General features: G+C 50.2%; 1 long non-coding RNA gene across 1 annotated transcript; it reads left to right on the top strand.

Annotated features, from left to right (window-relative positions):
* Positions 1 to 18,076: 18,076 nt before the first annotated feature.
* LOC116543751 lies at positions 18,077 to 19,713 on the top strand. Its single transcript, XR_004265688.1, has 2 exons — positions 18,077 to 18,191; positions 18,515 to 19,713. It is a non-coding gene; the product is annotated as an uncharacterized LOC116543751 (long non-coding RNA).
* The last annotated feature ends 4,326 nt before the right edge of the window (positions 19,714 to 24,039 follow it).

Here is a 24,039-nt window from a genome sequence, read left to right as displayed (position 1 = left end):
GGTGGACATTCCAACATGAGCGTCTACATTTAGGAGTGGATGGGATCCATTTGCATTCTCCGAGGTGCCCAGGCAGATTCCTTCCATACTGAAGGGGGTCTGATATTTAATCATCCCATGTGCTAAGTACACACTTCATGTGTGATTCATCAGGATAATCTCATAACCTGCCAGTTCTTTGCTCGTAGTGGGTGCCCAATAAATGTTTGAATGCATAAATAAAGCACTCAGATAAGCAGAGACAGTTTAGAGCTCTCTGGGGATGAGAAAAGACGGAGTACTATGGGAATGAGAATGAAATTGATTGACTATGGCTGGACCTGGCAAAGAACAACTCAGAAGCATTGGCTTCGCAATGACCTTGTTCAGGCTGCCTAATCAATATTAAAAGTTTGCTGCTCCCACATAATTTTGCTAGGCTCTCCTACCCTGTGAGGATGTCAACAGTTTAAAAAGAAGAAATAATCAGCCCAGCCTGTATTTTCAGGGCAGTGTTAAAACTGCCAGAGGAGCAGGTTAGTTTGCTGAACAGCCAGTGGAGAACTTTTCCAAAGTGGCCAGCAGCAGCTTTGCACACAGAAGTCCGTTCGTTGACAGGGGGCTAATTCTAGCTCCCAGCACTCCAGCGGTAGGGGGCAGTTTTGTGGCCTTTTGCTATTGAATTTGTCAGATGTGTCCAAGACACAATCTCGTGGCAGAATATAAACAGCAAACCAGTATAAAGAAGTCCACAGTGATTCTCACCCTGCACAGAAGTCTTTGACTTGTTTTCTCCCCCGGTAAGCACTACTTGTACCACACTCCCTAAACCCCAGGGCATAGGTTTTGCTATTTTGTATTTGTCTCTTCCTTCTCTGGTTGTTACATGTGAAAAGGTTGTGTTCACTCCCAGCAGGAATTGCAGTGGAAAGAATGCAGTGTGGAAAGCCAGGCTCAGTTGCTTACCAGCCTTGCTACCTTGGCCAAACAGTCATGCCCTCTGAGCTGTAGTTTCCTTCCTCATCTGTGAATAAACGTCTACCAACTCTGCTCACATGACTGTTTTGAGACTGACATGATATTATAGGTATAGAAATAAATGTAAACGTAACATAAACGTATGAGGCCAGGCGTGGTTGCTCACTTGAGGTCAGGAGTTCGAGACCAGCCTGGTCAACATAGTGAAACTCTGCCTCTACTAAAAATACAAAAATTAGCCGGGCGTGGTGGCACATGCCTGATGCCTGCAATCCCAACTACTCACGAGGCTGAGGCACCAGAATTGCTTGAACTCAGGAGGTGGAGGTTGCAGTGAGTCAAGATTGCATCACTGTACTCCAGCCTGGGTGACAGAGTGAGACTCTGTCTCAAATAAGAAAGAAAAAGAAAGAAAGAAAGAAAGAGAAAGAAATTAAAAATAAATAAATAAATGTATGAGATTATCTTTCATCTGGCATACAATATATTCTTAAGAAACTCAAGACAGTACTGCATTGTGGAGTTATGGACACTAGATGTCAGACCTCTGTGTGAACTTCCGCAGATCAGTTTCTCTAAGCCCTCGTGTTTTCCTCATAAGGGCAAAATGGTACTCATGGTAATAAGGAAGGAAGGCAGAGAAATATGTCGATAAGAAATGTGTATTGGGGCAGAGAGCATAGGCAGTTAGGTTATGGCAGGGCACAGAGTAGAAACGGGAGCTCTGTAAGCTAGCAGCTTCTGGCAATCAATCTGGAAGGCTTCATGGAAGAATGGACTTTCTGGAACTCTTTGGATTATAGTTGGAAGATGAGTTATCTGGAGCTATTAAAAGACACTCTTACACAAGTTGGAAGCTGGTTGAGTGGGAGTGAGGTGACCAGCTGTTGGGAGGTTGAAAAGTTCTGTAATAAAGAATGTGAGCTGAAGCTTAGTAGCCAAAATGTAAGCCTACCAGGCCGGTGTAAGACTCTAAAACAGAGCAGGCACCAAGGAATGGTGAGAAAGTCTGAAATTTGGCTTGCAGTGTGGATAAAAGCACAATTGGCCATGTGTGGTTGAATGATGTGTCACAGACTGAGTCAGGAACAAGCACTTTCACAGTTCTAGGGAGGGGTGGGCAGTGGGATTTGTTGCTCAAGGGAGGAACTGTGGTCGGTCACTGCGCAAATGAATTATTAAGCGAAGCTTTGTCTGATTATGAGGCGGAATGGAGAAGGAATAGAGGGGATGCCTGTTGGAGGAGTAGAAATCATGGACTACTTGGAGGTGGGGGCTCCACACGTAAAAAGAATATTCTTCTCCAAGAGAGGAAGGATCCAGAAAGAAGACTGGATTCGCCTTTACCAAAGGTGGGGTTGATAATGTCGCTGAAAGTCGGTGTCAGAAAGTCTACCCACTTTCAACTAAAGTTCTTTGAGATGGTGGATCATGCCTAAAATTGAAGAATATCTGCAGGTATTGCTATTCCCATGCAAAGGATGACAGGATCACACAAGTGTGTGAAAGCCGCCAGGCACCAAGTACAATACAGTATCCTCATTGGACTAGATGATGAAACTCAGGCTGAGGGCTGGACTTGTCTGCTCAAGGTCATACGGATATACTTGGTTCAATTCGCTCTACACTTTCTTTAAGCTCTCTCCTCCAAAAATCTGAACTTCCCTCTAATCTATTTGCTTCCCATCTGCATAGTGTCAGAATGAAAATCCTAGTTTTTATTTTTTTTTTATTTTTTTGAGACGGAGTCTTTGTCGCCCAGGCTGGAGTGCGGTGGTGCAATCTCGGCTCACTGCAACCTCCCGGGTTCAAGTGATTCTCCTGCCTCAGCCTCCCGAGGAGCTGGGACTACAGGCCCGCGCAACCACGCCCTGCTAATTTTTGTATTTTCAGTGGGGGTTTCACCATGTTGGCCAGGCTGGTCTTGAACTCCTCACCTCAAGTGATCCGCTCGCCTCTGCCCAGCAAAGTGCGGAATTACCGGAGAGAGCCACCGCGCCACGCCAAGTCCCCTTTAAAAACATCCTCCCTTCTCCCTGCTGGCAGGCTTTGATATGCCCACCAGGTTTCTCCATTGGCCACGTCGTGTGGCTTCTCGCCCCTTCCAAGATTCCCAACCAATCACGTCTTTCGTGTCTCCCGTTGGGCTTTGAGGAATGTACCATATGGACTTGCGGGGGGACGGAGAGGACGAAGGGCGTGGCGACAGCTTACTTCTTTGCCTTTTGCACATACCCCGTAAGATTCTGGGAAGACTGAGCATCCAGGTAGCAACAGGGTCCCTGAGGACGGAAGCCGCGTGCCAGTTCCAGGGCTCACTGAGCTCTCTCGCCCCCGAGGCTGGAGTCCTGTGGTCCGGCCCGAGGGCCGCAGCCCCCGCCCTTCCATGTGCCCGCCCATCCCCCGGCGGCTGCGCCGCTGCTCCCGCTGCTGCTGACCGCGCGGGACGCCGGGGCTGTGGGACTGGGCGGCCCGGGCCGGCCACTGGGACGCCGGCGCCGAGGACGCCGCAGCATGAGGCAGAGGTACGGACGGGGCTTCGGGGCTCCGGCCCGCGCCAGCCGCCCCGGGGTGCCGCATCTCGCTCGCGCTCGAGCTCGGGGTCTCGACCCCGGGCTGGTCCCTGCGGGCGGCTCTGGAGCGGGTATCCCAGGAGCAGACGCGCGCCGAGCCTCCCGCCCGGGCAGCGCCGAGGCCGGGACCCGCCGCGGTGCGGGCGCCTCCTTCCGGCGGCGCGTCCAGCCCTGCGCCCGGCGGGCGGGCCGCGAGGAAGCCCCCGCCCCGCGTCCCCGTGTGGTCGCCTCCCGGCGGAGGATGCGCGGCCAGGTGCGCCGGCGGTCCCGAGTTCCGCGGCGGCGGGCGCGGGGAGGCTGTCCGCTTCGGGCGGGGGGCGGAGGGAGGCGGCTTAGCCCGGCGCTGGGGCGGCTTTTTGGGGCGGGGGAGGTCTCTGTGTTGACCCGGGTCCGCAGGCTCGGAGTCGGGGCTCCGCCGGGTCCTGCCTCCGCGGCCCGGCTCCGGGGCCACCCGTCCGGCTGCCCGGGCCTGACGCTGGCGTGCGCCGAGGGTGGGCTCCTGCGACCCTGGCAGGTAGGTGGCCCAGGGGATCCCGGCGCGCCTTTCCATTTCTGGGGGCGGTGGGCGCGCCCGGGCGATGGCAGCCGCCTGCGCCTCCGGTCCCAGAGACGCCCCTTTCCCTAGCTGCCTTCCGAGGGTACCGCGCTCTTGGAGGTCTCCGAGGCACATTGGAAATTCCCAGTTTAGAAACCACCTGGAGGAGCCCTACACGGACCCGGGCTTGCCTGGCCTAGCGGAAAGCCGGCCTCAGCCAGAGCCTCCGCCTGGCGTGGGGAGCTGGTGAGCCGCCGCCACCCCACTTGCTCAGTGGTTTGCAGGGAAGAAGGGGTCTGGCAGGCCCCTCAGGCAAGGCCTCTGTGTCGCATCCCGTTAAGGGGCGGGGGACCAGCCCCCTGTCTTGGCTGATTTTCCTGACTCTGAATGCAGAGAAAGTATGTCCAAGAGTTCAAACCACTTTTTTGTTCTTTTAATGGTGTTTAATGCAGATGTTAACTGTGATTTGTGTGAAATGGTTGACGTAGAGGAATGAAGGTCAGCTGTGGACAGTGTTGTGTTTTTTTTCCCCCAAGCTTCTTTTCAGTGGGATGTGCATGGAGAGGATGACATTTGAGTATCAGGCTACCGATGTGTATTTGGTCCCATCTGACACTTTGCTCCATAGACAGTTGTGGTACCCCAGGGATGAGGATCAGCTAGCTTTTAAGCTGAGAAAGACATCTTTGTACAGTCGCTGCCGCCTGCAGGAAAGCTTCGCCTTCTGGTTACCTGGCCACACACAGGCCAGTTCGTTGTGGTTGCCTTCTTCACGACGCATCTCTGCAGGGCCTCTCAGGGGATGCTGGCATTCCGGATTTGATTGCCAGATGTACTTCTCAGGTCAGAAATCCGGCCCCAGATTTTTCGAGTCCTATGGTGAGTTTTTCTTGTGCTCCAGATTTTAAAAGTTTTACATCTTTTTTTATAGTGTCTTCAATAGCCTGAGTTAATTTCATAATTATAGGAAAGACAGCTTTGGGTGTTCTTCCTGTAAAGGGTGTTTCAGGACTTGGGCCTGGTTCCTCAGTCAGGGCTGTTTTTTTGTGTTCCCAGCGCTAACATTTGAAACCTCTTAAACTTGACTACATGGTGTGATTCTTCCCCCCAACCCTTCCCTGCCTCCCCCAGCATCTGGGATGATCCCGTTCCCTGGTGGTTTATTCCATGGCGTTACTAGGTGTGGAAGAGAAAATGAGCTTTGGAAATAATATATGTGAAGAATTAGCACAGTCCTTGGCACACAGCAGATGTCCAATAAACATCAAGTGAATTTTTCTCTCTTCCTTGGGTTCAAGAGACCTGGGGATGATGAAATTGGATGCAGTTTTGGTTGTATGCTCCCCCACTTCCTCCTCCCACTCCGACTTCCAGCTCTCCAGACATTTCAATGGTAGATTACAAATGAAACTCACATCTTGGACCTAGAAGTAGAAATAAGGAAAAATGGAGCTCTTCCTCCTGGATGGTGTGTTGCACTTTATGGGAGGCCAGCATGTGCCCTGAAGAGTAGTACATCATTCAGTACAGGAGTGCAGAGGGTCAAATCTCACCGTTTCCCGCATCTGTTGAGTAGTCCTGCAGGAGAGGATTTTGGTGGTTGTTGGTTTCACGTGCCCAAGTGGAACCAGATGAATTGCCTAATTTCTCCAGGCACTGGCATCTGAGAAGTGGCCCAGGATGGTCCAAGCCTGACCATTGGCAGAGTCCTAGCTTTGCTGGGCTGTGCCTCTGAACTAGGATCTGCGAGGAGCAGCCATTTGCCTCCTCCAGCTCATAGCAGCTCCCGTGTGAACAGACGAAAAGGCCATCAAACCTAATGTTCTGGAAAAAGTAAGAGCCATCATTGGCTTATGTTCCATATTATGGAGCCTGGCATTTTAATAATAATTATGCTCTGGATTTACTACTGTTTGTTTTTTCTTTGAGGCAGTGAAAGCTTTTTCATCACCTGTTATCCCATTGATTCTTACTTGTCTCTGAGGTCGTCAAAGTTCAGTAAGGAAATGGAGGTACCACGAGTTGCTTTAAGTTGTGAGTGAGTTGGTCCCTGAACTGGGCTTGAATTGGGTTTTCCTTCCTAAGTTTCACTTCGCTGATACCTTTAGGGGAAAAAAAATTCACACATTTTTTTTTTTTTCCAGAAGTGGAAGGACTTAAAGACACCATATCCTTGTGCTTTTCTGATGAGTAGATAGTGGAGGGTAGTTAACATCCATTGAGTGCTTATCTGCAGGAACCTGTGCTAGGTGTTGCACAGACATTACCTCATTTATTCCTCACCGCAGTATTCAGGGCAGAACTTACTATCTCCAGTGTCACAGATGACAGACTAGGGTTTTGTGAGGCCTTAGCTCAAGGGAGTGATAGTGAGTGACAAGGCCTTGACTGAAAGCAGGGCTGGGTTCAGTCCTGGGCTTTCTGATTCCGTAACGTGTGCTCCTCCTAACCCGTGTGCTAACGGACCTTAGGGATGACTAATGCACAGACCTGAGCGCCCACACCTGCAGCTGGCACCCCAGGTCTGATGGGTTAGGTAGGGGTTGGACGGGGCTTTATGTTCTGTTGTAGTAAGCTTTCACACCGTGATCTTTTCCTTTGCCAGAAGCATTCATCTAGACAGGTGGAGGGTCATTACTTTAGAAAAAATAATCAGAGCTGAGAAAACGTCTGCATTTGCAGAGCATGAAGTATTTAATAAGACCAGATGGCCTGGGCTCAGTGGCTCATGCCTGTAATCCCAGCACTTTGGGAGGCTGAGGTGGACAGAGTGCTGGAGCCCAGTAGCTTGAAAACAGCGTGGGCCACATAGCTAAACCCTCTCTCTCCAAAAAGTACAAAAATTAACTGGAACACAGGTGGTGTGCGCCTGTGGTCCCAGCTACTCTGGAGGCTGAGGTGGGAGGATTTCCTGAGCTCAGGAGGCCAAGGTTGCAGTGGGGAGATTGGGGACAGAGAGAATGGAAGTGGTTTGTAGACAGAGGAAATTAGTGATACTCTGACCCAGGGGCCATCTTCAGTGTCCAGGCCGTTTTGCTTAAGCTGCTGGTGAAATTGTGAAACTGGAGGTATGGCACTCGTGCTACAATCTGTGCAGTAAATAAGGCTCTCAGTTTTTACTTTAGGTAGCAAAATTGAAAGCCTGATTCCTTTTTGGTCTTTAGCTTCCAGTATACTTTAATGCAGTACACTGTGGTCATGGTGAGAGTGTGGTTCAGAAATTTACCTAAACTCTGTGGACTTCCCCTTCTCTCCAGCCACCCACTCTGTCACTTTTGGTTCCACTCTTCAGAATTAAACTGTGATTCCATGGAGTTGGGGGTGATGGGTGGTGTCAGACACTCAAGTGCTTGGGATACTCCAGTGTCGAAAACAGCGTCCTGCGCCCATGGGCCTCAGGTGTACGCAACTTGCTGTTTTCTTGGGGGTGGGCTTTAGCCATCTCTACCTATAAAAGCACCACTGTCAAGAAACTGGGAAAGGCTGGGCGCAGTGGCTCATGCCTATAATCCCAGCACTTTGGGAGGCTGAGGGGAGCAGATCACCTGAGGTCAGGAGTTCAAGACAGTGTGACCAACATGGAGAAACCCTGTCTCTATGAAAAATACAGAATTAGCCGGGTGTGGTAGCGCATGCCTGTGATCCCAGCTACTTGGGAGGCTGAGGTAAGAGAATCACTTGAACCTGGGAGTTGGAAGTTGTGGTGAGCCAGGATTGCACCATTGCATTCCAGCCTGGGCAACAGGAGTGAAACTCCATCCCAAAAAAGAAAAGAAAAGAAAGAAACTGGGAGGGATGACCAGGAAACTGTCACCCCAAACCCTGCAGTTGATTGCATTTCTTTCTTTTTTTTTTTTTTTTGAGATGGAGTCTTGCTCTGTTCCCCAGGCTATATAGTGCAGCGGCATGATCTCAGCTCATGGAAACCTCTGCCTCCCGAGTTCAAGTGATTCTCCTGCCTCTGCCTCCCAAGTAGCTGGGATTACAGGTGTCCATCACCATACCCAGCTAATTTTTTTGTGTCCTTTTTTTTTTTTTTTTTTTTTTTTTTTGAGACAGGGTCTCACTATGTTGCCCAGGCTGGAGTGCAGTGGCTATTCACAGGCACAATCCCGCTACTGATCAGTTTTTGTGTGTTTTTATGAGAGATGGTGTTTCACCAGGTTGGCCAGGCTGGTCTCGAACTCCTGCCCTCAGGTAATCCACCCGCCTTGGCCTCCCAAAGTGCTGAGAGCTGCTGCACCCGGCCTGCGTTTTCTTTTTTCCTTTAACTGGGACAGCATCTCACTCCGTCACCTAGGCTGGAGTGCATGACGTGATCATGGTTCACTGCAACCTTGACCGACTGGGTAGCTGGTACTACAGGTGTGCACCTGGCTAATTTTTTTTTTTTTGATATGGAGTCTTCCTCTGTCGCCAGGTTGGAGCGCAGTGGCACAGTCTCGGCTCACTGCAACCTCCACCTCCCAGGTTCAAGCGATTCTTCTGCCTCAGCTTCCCGAGCAGCTGGGACTACAGGTGTGTGCCAAACACCCAGCTAATTTTTGTATTTTTAGTAGAGACGGGGTTTCACCATGTTGGCCAGGATGGTCTCGATCTCGTGATCCACCCGCCTCAGCTTCCCAAAGTGCTGGGATTACAGGCGTGAGCTATCACGCCCGGCACCTGGCTAATTTGTAAAAATTTTGTAGAGATAGGGTTTTGCCACATTTCCCAGCTGGTCTCGAGCTCCTGGGCTCGAACAACTTGTCCGCCTCAGCCTCTCGAAGTGCTGGGATTACAGGTCTGAGCCACCCCTGTACCTAGCGCCATTGACTTTTTCTCATTGGTGAGTTCAACAGGGGAGAGATGATTGCTACAGTTTTAAAAAAAGAAAGAGGCCAGGTGTGGTGGGTCATACCTATAATCCCAGCACTTTGAGATGCCAAGGTGGCAGGTCACTTGAGGTCAGAAGTTCGAGACCAGCCCGGGCACCGTGGTGAAACCCTGTCTCTACAAAAAAAATACGAAAATTAGCCGGGTGTTGGTGGTGCACACCTGTAGTCCCAGCTACTCAGGAGGATGAGGTAGGTGGGTCACTTGAGCCTGGGAGGCCAAGGCAGCAGTGAGCAGAGATCGCACCACTGCATTCCAGCCGTGGTGAAAGAGCAAGACCCTGCTGTCTCAAAAAAAAAAAAAAAAAAAAAAAATGCTGGGTGCAGTGGCTCACGTCTGTAATTCCAGCACTTTGATAGGCTAAGGTAGGAGTATTGCTTGAGGCCAGGAGTTTGAGACCAGTCTGGGCAACATAGTAAGATCCTGTTGCTACAAAAATTTAAAAAATTAGCCGGGCGTGGTGGTGTACACCTATAGTCCCAGGTGGGAGGATCGCTTGAGGCCAGGAGTTCGAGGCTGCAGGGAGCTATAATCGTGCTACTGTATTCTAGCCTGGGTGACAGAGTGAGACCTTGTGTCTTAAAAGAAAAAAGAAAGAGAAGACAGAAATCGGATTAAAGAAGAGAGAAGAAGTAAGCCTGTTGGCTTATACTTTGATGAAAGGTGAAAGAGGAAGGGCAGGAGCTTCTGCTGCATAGTGAGTACCTTGGCAAGGACAACATATCTCTTTCGTGTTCTGTTAGGCTGCGTCTCTGTAGCGCCCAGCTCAGTGCACGTGTGTCATGTGTGAGGGAATCTAGCAGAGGGGTCTTCCTGTATTAGGCAGGTCTGCAGGTGTCTGTTGAATTGTGTATCTGCTGAAGCATTCAGTCTGGTTAACTCTGGCAGGAGATTCGGTCTGGTTAACTCCAGCAGGAGAGAGACGGACAGCACAGTCACGTGGTTAACTAGTAGCTTTTATTGACTTTTCCCGTGTAAAGGCAAAATGAAACCTTAGTGGGTAACTAGTAGCTTTTATTGACTTTTCCTGTGTAAAGGCGAAATGAAACCTTAGTGGGTAACTAGTAGCTTTTATTGACTTTTCCTGTGTAAAGGCGAAATGAAACCTTAGTGGGTCCCAGCCTTCTCCTCTCTCCTGCTCATGCTTCTTTTTGTGTGTGTTGGAGACAGGGTCTTGCTCCGTGGCCCCAGCTGGAGTGGCGTGATCTCGGCTGACTGCAGCCTTGACCTCCCGGATCCGGGCCATCCTCCCACTTCAGCTGGGACTACAGGCCTGTACCACCACACCCAATTTTTCAGACGTCTTGTAGAGACAAGCTGCTCTCTCTGTGTTGCCCAGTCTGGTCTTGAACTTCTGGGCTCAGCGATCTCCTCCCTTAGCCTCCCAAAGTGCTGGGATTTACAGACACAAGCCGCCTCGCCCAGCCCCCTGCCTCTTATCCGTTGCCAGTTTAAGTCTGGAGGTGGCATGGGTCCCGGGAGGCTAGTGCCAGTGTTGGAAGCTTGGGGAGGAAGGAGGAGCAGCTTGGTGAGGGGGGCGGGTGGCATACCCAGGGGTATGGCAGCTACCCTTTAGCATGGACTGTCCCCAGCTCACAGAAAGTCACCTTACAAAGGTTTTAGCCATACTCCTCCCTGTCTCCCCTGGTCCCCTGCCTCTGCCACCAAAGTCCTCCTTATGACTGAGAATTGGTGGGCTGTGATGGGACAGGGACAGTGGTGGGAGAGCAGTGCCTGTTACTGATGAGTGGTGATGGCAGCAGCAGATGCTTAGAGACCATTGTCCGTGCCGCGCTCTGTCCTGAGTGCCCGCATATTTTAATGTGCTCAGTCCTCACCACAGTGCACAGGCTGGGTGCTGCTATGATACCTGCTAGAAAGTGGGGGCACAGAGGGCTAAACAAAGTGGTGGCATCAGGATTTAGATGAAGGCGTTGGGTTTTGGACCTGTGCTCTCATGCACCAGTTGAGGGCAACTGACGTGGGCGGATTCCACAGGGTTACCTCCATCCTAAGGGTCACCCCTTCCTCTCTTCAGACCTCCATACTTTCCTCTCTTCACTCTTGAGTTCTTCCTGTGAAATGCCAGGAGAGGTGCCTTGAGGTTAATTGGTGTATTGTCCTTTAAATATTCCTGGCCGATTTCTCAGGGAGTGGAGTCAGGAGGTAATTGTGAAGTACCAGGAGGAGAGCCAGGGTGCTTGGGGGCTTCCCAGAGGGGCACTTAGGACATTATGTGTTCAGGGACCTGGGGCTGTGCCTTGGGATCCAGAGACTGCTGAGGGCAGCCCTGCTCCCAGAAAAGGTGCGGAAGCCCCTTTCTTCCCTTTTGATTCCCAAATTGTGGAGCCCAAGCAGATCCATTATTGCCCTAGCTAAACTCCTTTATGGATGATTCTTTAAGAGAATGAGCTGGGCAGCACTGGGTGCGGGGAGACAAGGGAAGGAAGAGCATTCGTACAAACGCCTAACGCAGGTCGGGCTTACAACCTAGATGGCGAGTTGATAGGTGCAGCAAACCACCATGGCACATGTGTACCTATGTAACAAACGTGCACATTCTGCGCATGTATCCCAGAACTTAAAGTAAAATTTAAAAAAGTTAAAAAGAGAACGAGCCATCTGGGAATCCTAATCACTATGTATAATTGTCATGTGAACTTATGGAACAAAACCCTTTACCCAGTTTGGCCATGACTAGTCAGAGTCATTCATTTCCCTGTGAAAAAGGGAAAAGGAAATATTTTAACTAGTGACGTGGGCTTGGGTCAGTTTCTTTCCAAAACAGATAGGCTTTCTCAAAACCACCCTTGCAGGGCGGAAAGAACAAACCAACTTTCTGCTTTTGGTATTTGAGTACCTTTAGACAATGGGGCCTGTGGATAGGTATATGAGAAAGCCGTAACAGCGATCACTTTGCATTACTGTGGCCAGACTGCATACCCGTCATTTCTAGTCTTCAGGTAGGGTCCTTTCACCTCATTTTACATCAGGGAAACTGCTCCTGTGAGGTAAAGGGCCATAAACCCAGCAATTTACATAGCAAATGACTCCAAATCCCATGAGATAAATGAGGAGAGAGCAAGAGGAGGAGGAATGGGGCAGAAAGAGACAGTGTGAGGTGGGGAAAAAATAAACAGGGGCAGCTTGAACCAGCCCTCCCCGTGTAGTGAGCGCTGTGCTGGGCCCTGGGGACAGTGGGGACACAAACAAGGCCCTGGGCCTCAGCCGCCCTCGGGGTGAGCAGAGGGGATTCCTACTTTAGGAGTGCTTTACACAGTGACTTTTTCCAGCACATTTGTTGAGCGCCTGTTGTATGTAACTGCCACGTGGTAACACAGCATGTGCCTGCAAGAGGTTGCATATTTAAGAGGCTACATGCATTGGCAGCCATGCAAGTGCAGTGATCCGTAGCATGCTGTGGTAGAGGACTTAACTGGCCAGGAAACCCTGGACATAGAGTGCTAAGCACATTTACGCTAAGTAGGAAAATACTCCTTCTGGACTCAGTTTTGTTTATTTCCTTCACATAAGATTGAGATGGTCTAGAATTGACCTACCCCCTGTGGCTACTGTTTCTGGAATGTTTGTGTTTTGCAAACAGGATCATTTTGCAGCTCCTTCCTGAGGACCGGTCCTGCACCTTGACTGCAGGAAAGGCTGGGGCTATTTCCCTTGCCTGCAGGCTACCCTTGGGCCCATCATCACTTTGGATCTGGTGGTCTAAATGCGCTTGTCCTTGCCCAGCTGAAGTATAGGTGCCCCAGGGGGACCAGGTAGCCCTTCCCAGAGGAGGTGCCACGGGCTGTGCCCTTTCCTAGGCGCTCTAGCAGCAGTGGCTGGAGGCAGTCCTGAGCATGGAGGCACCTCATCCGTGCTTTGGGCATCAGATTGTCCATGCTGCTTTGAGGGCTCCTTTCTAACCCTCAGGCCACAGTGCTGTGTCCACCACGGCCTCAGAGCTGGGTGGAGCCTTGCAATAATGTCGTCAGCCAGCACAGTAGCAAATCCCCGTTTCCTCCATCTTCCTGAAGTATTTTTTTTGTCATGTGCTGTATTTGGAAGCTGATGTGTTGTGGAAAAAGGCGTCATAGGCCTTCTTACTACTGGATAGGATGAATAAGATACAGTTTTTGCTTGGGTTTTAACCTTTTATTTTCTAAGACCTTTGGATCCATTTGATTACGTCCATTCAAATAGAAATTACTTATATCTCCTAGAAATGAGTTAAACACCTGACTTCTCCCTGCTATATTAATTGGGCTGACTTGCTAAGATGAGGGACACTTTTACGTGCTGCTAATAACAGATTCCCTCTGTGCATGACCACCAGCCCAGGGGAAGGATTCATGGCTTCAAGGTATCTCCTATATTTCAAGCAAACTTGATGTATAGAAATGTGGATTTACCTTCAAAATAAACTAGTGTGTATCTGTACTTTCTTGGCTTAAAATTAAGTTCTTGACAGTAAAGGAATTTTCCAACAGAATTCCTTCTGTAGGAATTGAAAATTTTACCTTGCTGTATACATTTCAGGCAGTCTGATATGCCACTGTTGGTGGGAATGACTGCCTGTCACTGTCACCTGCCTGCCCCTTTGTCCCCTGCGGCACATACACACGTGAAGGTTCAGAGGCACAGGTACTCCTGGCTCTGCCTGCAGCCTCCCAGGCCTGTGGGCTGGGCCTGTTGGTGTGGCACATGGATCTAGGTGCTGTCACGGGCTGTCAGTTGTGGCGCATCCTGGCAGGGCCTTGCTGGCCCAGTCTCTGCTCATGCAGTATTCGTATGCATGCCAGGAGCCGTCTGGACCATCTCTGCTGTGCTGCCCCACTCAGCTCCGTGTGCAGCTGCTTTCCGTTCTTGTCTCCAGGCTGTTTTTGTAAGCTTTTATGAGGTCCAAATGCTTAGGCGTAGGCAGGAGGCAGGAAAATCCTGCAGGGCATGTAGATCATTCCCAGTTTAAAGGGGGTCAGAGGGTTTGGCTAAAAACCTCACTTGTACTGGGATATGGGAAAAGTGGAAAGGAACCGATTTCTCAGGAGTCTGCCTCATGATATGTGTCATGGCATGATCGCCTTCAACCCTCAGGACAGCCTTATGAAGTTACCTATATGAGGCCCACTTGAAAGATGAGGCTCATGGAGGTTAGATGACTTGCCTGAGATTTCTCACCTGGTAAATGGTGGAGCTAAATCAGAGTAGGACAATCAAAATGTGTTGTGGTTAAGAGCTTGGATGCTGGAGCCAGACTCTGCTGTGCTATACCAGTTACTAGAGTGTGTGACCCGAAGTGCGTTCCTTACTCTCCTGGGACTCAGTTTCCTCATCTGTGCAATGAAGGGCATAACAGTCCCACTTACCTTGTGTGGTTGTAAGCATTTAGAATCCTCCCAGCACGTGGTAGGCACGCAGTGAGCACCCCAAGCTTCAGCTGGTGCTGTTATCTACTGGTGCTCATGAAACTTGGAATGGAATTCCGAGGCTTGGGGCTTCCTTTCGTCCAGAGACAGTCTTCAGGGGAGCATCCAATGAGTCAGCAGCAGGTTTCTTTGCAGTGTTTGTACCGGTGAAAATGAGCAGTACCGCCTTCAGGGGGGAGTTCTTTCCTGTCTTGCTGGTCCCTCCTCGTCCCACTTGCTCCCGCCCTCTAACTGCATTTCTCATCAATATGAAAGCATCGGCAAAAGCCTGCTCTCCGTCTCACTCCTGATCCCGCGGGGCTTTTTTTTTTTTTTTTTTTTTTATTAGGTATTCTTTAAACTTCCTGAAATGATTTGTTTGTTAAAGTTGTATCCGTTGGTCCCTTCTTCCACGTGTTGCGTTGTCCTGGGTTTCAGGGCAGGGGCAGCTTCGTGGAAGTGTACTACGACCTGTCACTGCTTGTGACAAGCCTGCCTGCTTCAGGAGAGCCGGGAGTAATATATACAGCAGTTACAGGGAAGAAACGGGCTGAAACACCCAGACGGCATAGACGATGGGATTGAGAAGGACAAGCATGCTGTTACTTCTTAAAAATCAATGATATGCCAAGCTCTGGTTCAGAAGCTTTATATGCGTTGTCAGCCCTGCAGCTGAAGGGGTACTGAGTCATTCCTGCTTTACAGATGAGGACCCAGAGACAGAAGCATCTTGTGCGAGGGCACTCAACACATGGGTGAGAGGAGCTGGGGGTTTAACTTGCCGCCATGTTAACTTCCATGGGCCTGTGTAGGAGATGCAATTTGAAGTGTGCCCCGGCCGTGGGAGGATTGTCTAAGTGAGAAGGGGTGCTGGGGTGAGCAGGATGCGTTCAGGGGCAGGGAGGAGGCCAGCCTGGCCAGCTGGGGTTGCATTCTGCATTGATGAGCTGCTGTACTGGGTTCCGTCTGGGTGATGGGAGGTGAGTAAGATGTGTTCCTTGCCCTCTGGGATCTTGCTGCAGCTGGCGAGACAGACGCACAAATAGATGATTTCAGTGCTGTGTGGTAAGAGCTGTGATGAGGGTAAGTATAGGGTGCTGTGGGAGCAGAGCAGACGGAGCCGGGAGCGTTCCCGGAGCCTTGCCCTGACAGTAAGGTGGCGGCAGGCTTAGCTGTGGAGGGCAGAAAGAGCTTCCTGAAAGGCAGGGAACAGCATGAACAAAGGCACGGCCTTGAGGGCTTCTCTTGTTTATTCTCATGGTCAAATGGATGTCAGGGTACAGTTTGGGCTTTGTGGGCATCAGGGAGTCTGTCGGGGGTTTGAACACACAGCAACAGCATGGAAGTCGAGTTTTAGGTCAGTTAATCTTGTAGAGGGAGGAGAACTGAGTCAGGCAAGATCAGCCGGGGAGGAGTCAGCAAACTTTTTTCTGTAAAAGGCCAGAAGGTAAATATTTTAGGTTCCGTGAGCTGGTCGGACTCTGAGGCTGCTCCCTTCTGCTGTTGTATGAAGGCAGCTGCAGAGAGCACAGAAGCAGATACCTGGGGCCGGGTTCCAGTAATGCTTTTATTTGTGGCCTCTGAAATTTAAATTTTGTCATTTTTACATGTCACAAAATCGCCTCCTTTTAATTTTTTCCCCAACCCTTTAGAAATGTAAGCATCATTCTTTGCTTGCAGGCTGGATCTGGCGCATGAGTGGTGTCGTGCCCACCCCTGACGGGTGCAGATGACTCAGGTGTGACACGACAAGGAACTGAAACAGGATGTTGGCAGCGGATGTGGAGAGGAAGGGACGCAGTGCCAGATACATTTTGGGAAGAGGACACTGATTAGATAGAAGGGATAAGGAGAGGGCAGCGCCCCGGATAATGCTGGGTGGGTGCCTTTGCAGCACCTTGTTGGTAGAGCTGGCCTTGTTTTCCAAGCGCCAGGAGTATGACTTGGTTCTGGAGAAAAACCTGGTGATGGCTGATGCTCACAGACTTCCATCAGCATTGTTAGCTGTTTCCATCCTCTCCCTGGGCACGGCGCTGTGCTGATCCCTCCCCTGCTTTGGCCTCAGGTGTGCTGGGCAGCAGGTGCCCTCTGCTGTGACTGGGGCAGCATGCCCACCTGTTTGTTGGGACACTGGTATTCACCTTTAGGGCAACTCTGTTTTGATACAGTTTGCAGTTTACAGATAAGTTGCAGGAGGAGTACTGGGTGCTCCCCGACTGTTACCTGGATTTATTAATTAGATTTGATCATTTGACCCCGTTTGCTTTATAATTCTCCCCGTGTGTAGATGCATTTTTTTCCCCAGGCCAGTTTGAAAGTTGAAGACATCGTGCCCCCTTACCCTAAATAATTCAGTGTGAGTTTTTCAAGAATGAGGATGGTCTTGTCCACACCACTGGACAGTGATCAGGAAAGCCAGCTTCCCTCTGACTGCTGTTGCTCACAGAGTACCTGCCATGGGTAAATAGTGACATGGCAGCTGTTCCATCACAGGTGGGTAGGTACCTGCCTGTCTCCGCAAACACACTCCTCCAGCGGTTCCCCAGCACCCATGCTGGCGCTGTCCAGGGGGCAGCATGCCCAGCAATTGCCTAAAGGGAGAGCAGGCATAGGGCTCAAGGATCACTTGTCTTGAAGCATCTGAACTGCGGAGAGCAGGGACCGTGCTTTCCTTCACAGAGGTGCTGCCAGTCTCTGCTGCCTCCAGGAGGAAGGCCATCTCCTGAATGGAGCAGCCACTTAGTTACTGTTTCAAAACCTTCTCTTTCAGTTTTCCTCTCCTCCATTGCCTGTCAGTCTATGGAAAATGATTCTTCTTTTTCTTTTTTTCCAAGACAGGGCCTTGCTCTGTCACTCAGGCCAGAGTGCAGTGGCATGATCATAGCTCACTGCAGCCTGGAACTCTGGGGCTCAAGGAATCCTTCTTCCTCAGTCTCCCGATTGGCTGGGACTACAGGCGTGCACCCCTATGCACAGCCAATTTTTCTTTTATTTTTAGTAGAGATGGGGTCTTGCTGTATTGCCCATGCTGGCCTCGAACTCCTAGACTCAATGATTCTCCTGCCTCAGCCTCCCAAAGTGTTGGAATTACAGATGTGAGCCACCACATCCAATTGAAAATGATTCTTCCAGTATGGTTTTTTTGGTATGCTTACTCTGGAAAATAAAATGGAATTAAATTGGTATAATCTACTCTGGAAAAAAATGGAAAGAAAAAGGTATCCTATCATTTCTGACGTATGACAAAAAGGGATTTACTTTTTGCTACTTAAAAGACTGAGGCTAGAAATAGGGACGTGTCTGATGCATATTCCTTAATTCCTTTTGAGTAGCCTGCATAGTTCAAGGGGAACTATGGGAAGAAATCTGGGCATTCTGTACGTGGTGAGACAGGAGTAGAGGGATGCATTTTTCTCTGTGTGAAGTGGGTGACTCACTGCATTTAGCTAAATTCTCTGTGACTTAACTAAATGCTTGGTCTTTGTCTTAAACCTACTTAGATGGGATCGGGACCCTGTACTGTTCGGTCATGACTTACCTCTTTTGTTTTTTTTTTGAAACAGAGTCTCACACTCTGTTGCCCAGGCTGGAGTGCAGTGGCACTACCTCAGCTCACTGCAACCTCCGCTTCCCGGGTTCAAGCGATTCTCCTGCCTGAGCCTCCCGAGTAGCTGGGACTACAGGCGTGTGCCACCACGCCCGGCTAATTTTTGTATTTTTAGTAGAGACGGGGTTTCACCTTGTTGGCCAGGCTGGTCTTGAACTCCTGTCCTCAGGTAATCTGCCCACCATGGCCTCCTGAGACCCCGTGCCTGGCCTGGTCAATTACTCACCTCTGAAGAGTGATTCGTGGGGCCGGGCATGGTGGCTCACGCCTGTAATCTCAGCACTTTAGGAGGCTGAGGCAGGCGGATCATGAGGTCAAGAGATCGAGACCATCCTGACCAACACGGTGAACCCCTGTCTCTACTAAAAATGCAAGAATTAGCTGGGCGTGGTTGCGTGCGCCTGTAGTCCCAGCTACTGGGAAGGCTGAGGCAGGAGAATCACTTGAACCCAGGAGGCAGAGGTTGCAGTGAGCCGAGGTCGCGCCACTGCACTCCAGCCTGGCACCTGGTGATGGAGTGAGACTCTGTCTCAAAAAAAAAAAAAAAAAAAAAAAAAAGAGAGAGATTTGTGTGCCGAAATTCAAGAGCTTTGAGTCCTCAGTGACTTCATCCTGCAGGGCCGGGGGCTGGGCTTGAGAGAAGGTGGGTGGGTCATAAAGGAGAGTGAAGATGCCAGCGGCCTCTGCAGACCCTGATCTGCCAGTCTAGATGAGAAAGCCTTGATTCTGCTGCTGCACAGTGAGCTCAGGTGAGTTACCTGATTGTTTTGCCATTTGTCAAGTAGGGCGATACTGGCCGCATACCAGTTTAAAGGGGCCTACTGGGAATAAAATGTGACTATAGCAGTGGATAGGCATGCTTTGAAAATGCAGAATACAAGTGCCATTTACTTGCTGCTGCTCATGGCTAGTATAGGAGGACCAGTGGCACAGGTGTCAGAAGCTTCTCTGGCAGGACCTGCTCGTCCTCCTGGACCTAGTAGTTTTGTGGAATCTGAAGGCAAGGCAGACAGATCCAGCAAGCATCGGATTGAAAGTACCAGGGACTGGCAGAGGGAGTAGGGATCACGGGGTCTGTTCTCAGAGTTCACGGTTCACTTTGGAAGTCAAGATGAAAACTAAGGGAGCTATGCAGGCACAAGGGAGGCGGGGAATCGGGCACACAGCACGCACGGGCATTCTGTTGCACCAAAGGCAGGGGCTGTCTCCTCCCTCGCCCGAGCTTCCTCCTGTGCTCCAGGCACGCCCTGCCTCAGGGGCATAGGACAGACTCCCCCCTCCCTGAAACAGTCTTTCCTGCAGTATTGCAGGGTAACCCCTCAACCCCTGCATGTCTTTGCTCAGCTATTACCTCCTGTGGGAATCCTCGTGCCTCCCAGTTTGAAATGTCAGTGTTTCTCCTTGCCCGCAGTGCGCCCGATTCCCTTTACCCTGCCTTGCTCTCCGTTTGTCCAGGGCGCTTACCTCTCTAGCGTGCCGTGTTGCTCACTCACGCTTACCGAGAGGGGCAGAGCCCGGGCTCTGGAGTCAGGCTGCCTGGGGTTGCGTTGTGGCTTCACCACTTGCTACTCATGTGGCTTTGGGTGGATTATTTAACTGCTTTGGCCTTGGTTTCCTCATTTGTAAGAACAATACCTAACAGAATTTTTGTGACACTCAAATTAATTTGTGTTTATAAAACGTTTAGCATAACACCTGCCATGGAGTCAGTGCTGTATTGTTTAAGTGTTTAATAAATATGGCCTTTATTGTCCGTCTCTGTCCACAAAAATGAAGTCAGAAACCCTGTTTGTTTTGTTCTCTGACGGATCCCTAAGCATTTAAAGCAGGACCTGGTCAAAGCAGCCCATCCGTGTGCACTGAGTGACTGGGCCGGGGTCGGGGGGGGGTGTATGGTCTGGGAAGGTGTCAGGCAGCAGTGAGGTGTGGGTTGGTGCTGTGGACGGCACAGACCGCTGGGTCCCCGTTCCAGCTCTGGATCTGCGGCTGTGTAACCTTGGACCGGTGTCTCCATCTCTCCGAGTCTCCGGGAGGCCCTCCTCGCTGAGGCGTGTGAGGATTAGGGCGAGTGCAGTGTTGGCCTGGCTGGCAGCAGGTGCTCAGGGAATGTTAGTTCATTTCCTTCCTCGGCACCCCTGGAAGGAGTGAGTCGGGAACTGGCCCTCGGGGCAGTGGAGGAAGTAGCTTCAAAGGGAGGGACTGGGGAAATCCTGAGTCTAGGTGTTGAGAGGGGGTAAAAACAAGATGTCAGACGGATGGACCCTGCCTGGCAGGAGTGGCTTCTGCCTGAAAGAAGAGCTGTTTATTGTTGGACTTTGATGCTAAGGTGAGGTTTGGATTTTTTGGGGGTACCTTTATTTTGGTATAATTTCAGAAAAGTTTGAAAACAGTATAAGGAGTTTGTCTTCACCTAGCATCACCAATGTTTTTTACGTTTTGCCCCATTTGCTTTTTCATATTTTCTTCTTCTCTTTTTTTTTTTTTTGAGACGGAGTTTCGCTCTTGTTACCCAGGCTGGAGTGCAATGGTGCGATCTTGGCTCACCGCAACCTCCGCCTCCTGGGTTCAGGCAATTCTCCTGCCTCAGCCTCCTGAGCAGCTGGGATTACAGGCATGCGCCACCATGCCCAGCTAATTTTTTGTAGCTTTAGTAGAGACGGGGTTTCACCGTGTTTACCAGGATGGTCTCGATCTCTTGACCTTGTGATCCACCCGCCTCGGCCTCCCAAAGTGCTGGGATTACAGGCGTGAGCCACCGCGCCCGGCTTCTTCTCTTTGAAATTTTTTTTGCCAGAACAATTTGTAAATTAGTGGAAGTGTCCCCCTTGACTCCTGAATCCTTCAGTGTCTGTTTCCTCAACAGGAATATTATCTTGGGGTCTGATAGGGCACCCTAACATAGCGTTTTTCCATAGGAAGTGGCAGGGTGTGAAGGTGTCCAGGGAGGACGAAGGTGTGGCGGACAGTGTGGAGCGGTGTCCACTGGAGGGGGGTGGTGAGGACAGGGTAGTGACTGGGGACGGAGAAGAGGCGTGGACCAGGAGGCCTGGAGTGGAGCAGGCAGTGCTGCCCTCTGGGGAGGAGAGCCACGTGGAGACTCTGAGGAGGTGGGTTTAGTTTCAACCTTGTGCTTGGGTGTACGGAAGTCAGAGTTCCAGGAAATCCTGGTCCTGGCTGATATGGTGGCCTCTCTCCGCATGACTGATGGAGGTACAGTTGAGTCTGAAGGACGCTGCTCGCCTCCGTCCTTGGGCGCACAAGGTTCTGTCATGAGGATAATAGGTAGAGATGAGAACGCCTGTAGTCCCCTGCAGACTTAGGAGTCACTAGTGATAGCAGGTGGAATTAAGACCCTTGGTTGTTAAAGAGGGGAAAGGAGATGGGGGAGACCAAGGGCCAAAGCTGGCCTAGGAGGGTGCAGGGAGGGTCCCAGGGAAATGGGCAGGGGTGAAGAGCCAAGGAGGTTGAAGGGAAGGTGGTGCAGCAATGTAAGAAGAGACAGCGTTGGCCATGCGTGGTGGCTCACACTTGTAATCCCAGCACTTTGTGAGGCCGAGGCAGGAGATCACTTGAGCTTGGGAGTTCCAGACCAACCTGGGCAACAAAGTGAGACCCCTTCTTTAAATGAAAAAGAAGAGACAGAATGAGAGAGACCTGCCGAGCTAGAAGAGACCAACAGGGCCCAGGGGCGTTCCCTGGCTGTGGCCTCAGCCCAAGGCCCTCTGAGCCTGAGGTCCTTTTTGGACTCTGTCCTTTCCAGACTAGGAGCTGAGCTCATGAGCTTTGAAGAACAGCCTGTGACTAGTGCCACCCAGGGTGCTAAACCCAGTCACACCTTTGAAGGATTTAATATGCACTTCCCCACTCATGCTTACTGAAAGGCAGCAGAGCTGCCTAAGTGTTTTTGTAGAAGAAATACCTCACGGAGAATGTATTGAAGAAAACTTTTTTTTTATTTTGAGATGGAGTCTGTCTCTGTCACCCAGTCTGGAGTGCAGTGGCATGAATCTCAGCTCACTGTAACCTCTGCTGACTGGGTTCAAGCGATTCTCCTTCCTCAGCCTTTTGAGTAGCTGGGATTACAGGTGCCTGCCACCACGCCCAGCTAATTTTTGTATTTTTAGTAGAGTCGGGGTTTCACCATCTTAGCCAGGCTGGTCTTGAACTCCTGACCTTGTGATCTACCTGCCTTGGCTTCCCAAAGTGCTGGGATTACAGGCGTGAGCCACTGCGCCAAGCCAATAAAACATTTTATATTTGAGTTTATGCTAAATTTTTAAAATGGCATTTACCCCAGTTTTGAAAAGATGGCGTGTTATATGTACAGTTCCTCTAGTGCTCGGCTGTGGGAAAGCCTTGATTCCCTTTGAAGCACAGACTTCAGGAGTGAAGGCACTGGGGGCTGTGCTGTGTGTCCACAAGTGCCATCACCACCTTTCGTGTGCTGAACGCTGGGAGTTCAGTAGTGAGCCATGGCCTGCCAGAGCCAGCTCATACCCTTTTGCTACCTTTCTAAAAAGTTCTTTGAGACACAGCCTTGCTCTGTTGCCCAGTCTGGAGCGCAGTGGCGCAGTCTTGAGTTCACTGCAACCTCGGCCTCCCAGGCTCGAGTGATTGATTCTCTCACCTCAGCCTCCTAAGTAGCTGGGACTGCAGGGAAGCACCGCTACTCCTGGCTAATTTTGTTAATTTTTTATAGAGGCAGGGTCTCACTATGTTACCAAGGCTGGTCTCCAACTCCGGGGCTCAAGCCATCTCTCTTCCTCAGCAGGCAGGAGCCACCGCACCCGTCTCTTAAGGAATTTTGGAAGTCGGTTGTTAACTGCAGCCATTATAATTAAATGTATTATAATAAAGACAAAGGTAATACACACCCAGAACTCATCACTTCCTCGTGACGTTAGCGTCACCTGTGCCATCACATCTGCTGTGTCTGTGGTGGAAATACCATGTAGTGATGTGCTGTGCGCATGTCTTCCCGACTGTGTCTGCACTCAGATACGTCACGTTGGGGGCCGGACATTAGCCTTGGTGGGAGTACTTACACCATGGAAACTCGCAAACATGACGCATTAGGGCTGGGTTTATTGTTTTGTTCATTGTCTAAGAAAATGATGAAGAAAATGTTAACATTGCAGTTTAAACTTAAAGTGTTTTGTGTCCGTAGCCATTATATTGTGAATAGGACAAGAAAATTGAGTAAACATTCTGGTATTTGAAACTAGTGTCCAGTTCAGCAGAGAAGTTGCTCATGTCATGATTGATCTTTATCTCTCTTTCACTTTTGTTTTATTCCTTAAAGTAGAGTAAATGGCCACAGATGCAAGAGTTGGGCCAAAAAAAAAAAAAGTTTATGAAAGCATTCTGGGAGAATCCATTGGCTATGCGGAATTTACAGTGAAGAGTACTATAGCTTTTATTCCTACATGCTCTATTACAGCATGTAATTGTGTATTTTATTATGATATTTGTCACTATATTGTATATTTTATTACCATTGTGTGCTGCATATCTTTTGCGTCAGTAAAATTGAAAATAAATGTATGTCCATGTAAATACATGCACGTTTTTGGAGACCAGTCTGTTAAGCGTTTGCCAGCACAGCACCGTAGTGAGTGAAATAAACACTGCCCTCCCGCAGTCCACAGTGTCTGGTGGGGACCGATAGATGATCACAGACACCTCCAAGTGTGCAGGGCACTGATGGGGGCCAGGGCAGGCTCAGTGGAAGTGCAGAACCTGCCACTCAGTTGGAGGTGAGGGTGGAGTTGAGCAGGAACTGAGGATGACTGGCCAGCGCAGCCGCATCTGGGCTAGGCCGAGGCGGAGGAGCAGACGGGCAGCTGGGCTATGGCAAAATGATAAGAGGGAAACGGTGTTTCAGAGAAAGTGGGTGTGGCCAGAGTGCGAAGCTGCTCCTTGTAGGTCGCATGAAGGGCGTGTCAACAGCCTGAGGATTCTGCCTTCAGGCAGCCTGTCCCCTCTGTTGCCACAAACACTTACAGGCTTCAGAATAGAGATGTTAAAATAATAATTGTTGTGAAGTAAATACTTAAGTTCAGCAAATACAGACTGTTCACTTCCTGTATG

Source organism: Sapajus apella, unplaced genomic scaffold (genome assembly GCF_009761245.1).
Source record: "Sapajus apella isolate SASKATOON/1434 unplaced genomic scaffold, GSC_monkey_1.0 scaffold195, whole genome shotgun sequence".
Classification (NCBI taxonomy): Eukaryota; Metazoa; Chordata; class Mammalia; order Primates; family Cebidae; genus Sapajus; species Sapajus apella.
Note: the sequence above shows the minus strand (reverse complement) of the source record. Positions and strands in the feature narration are given on the sequence as shown.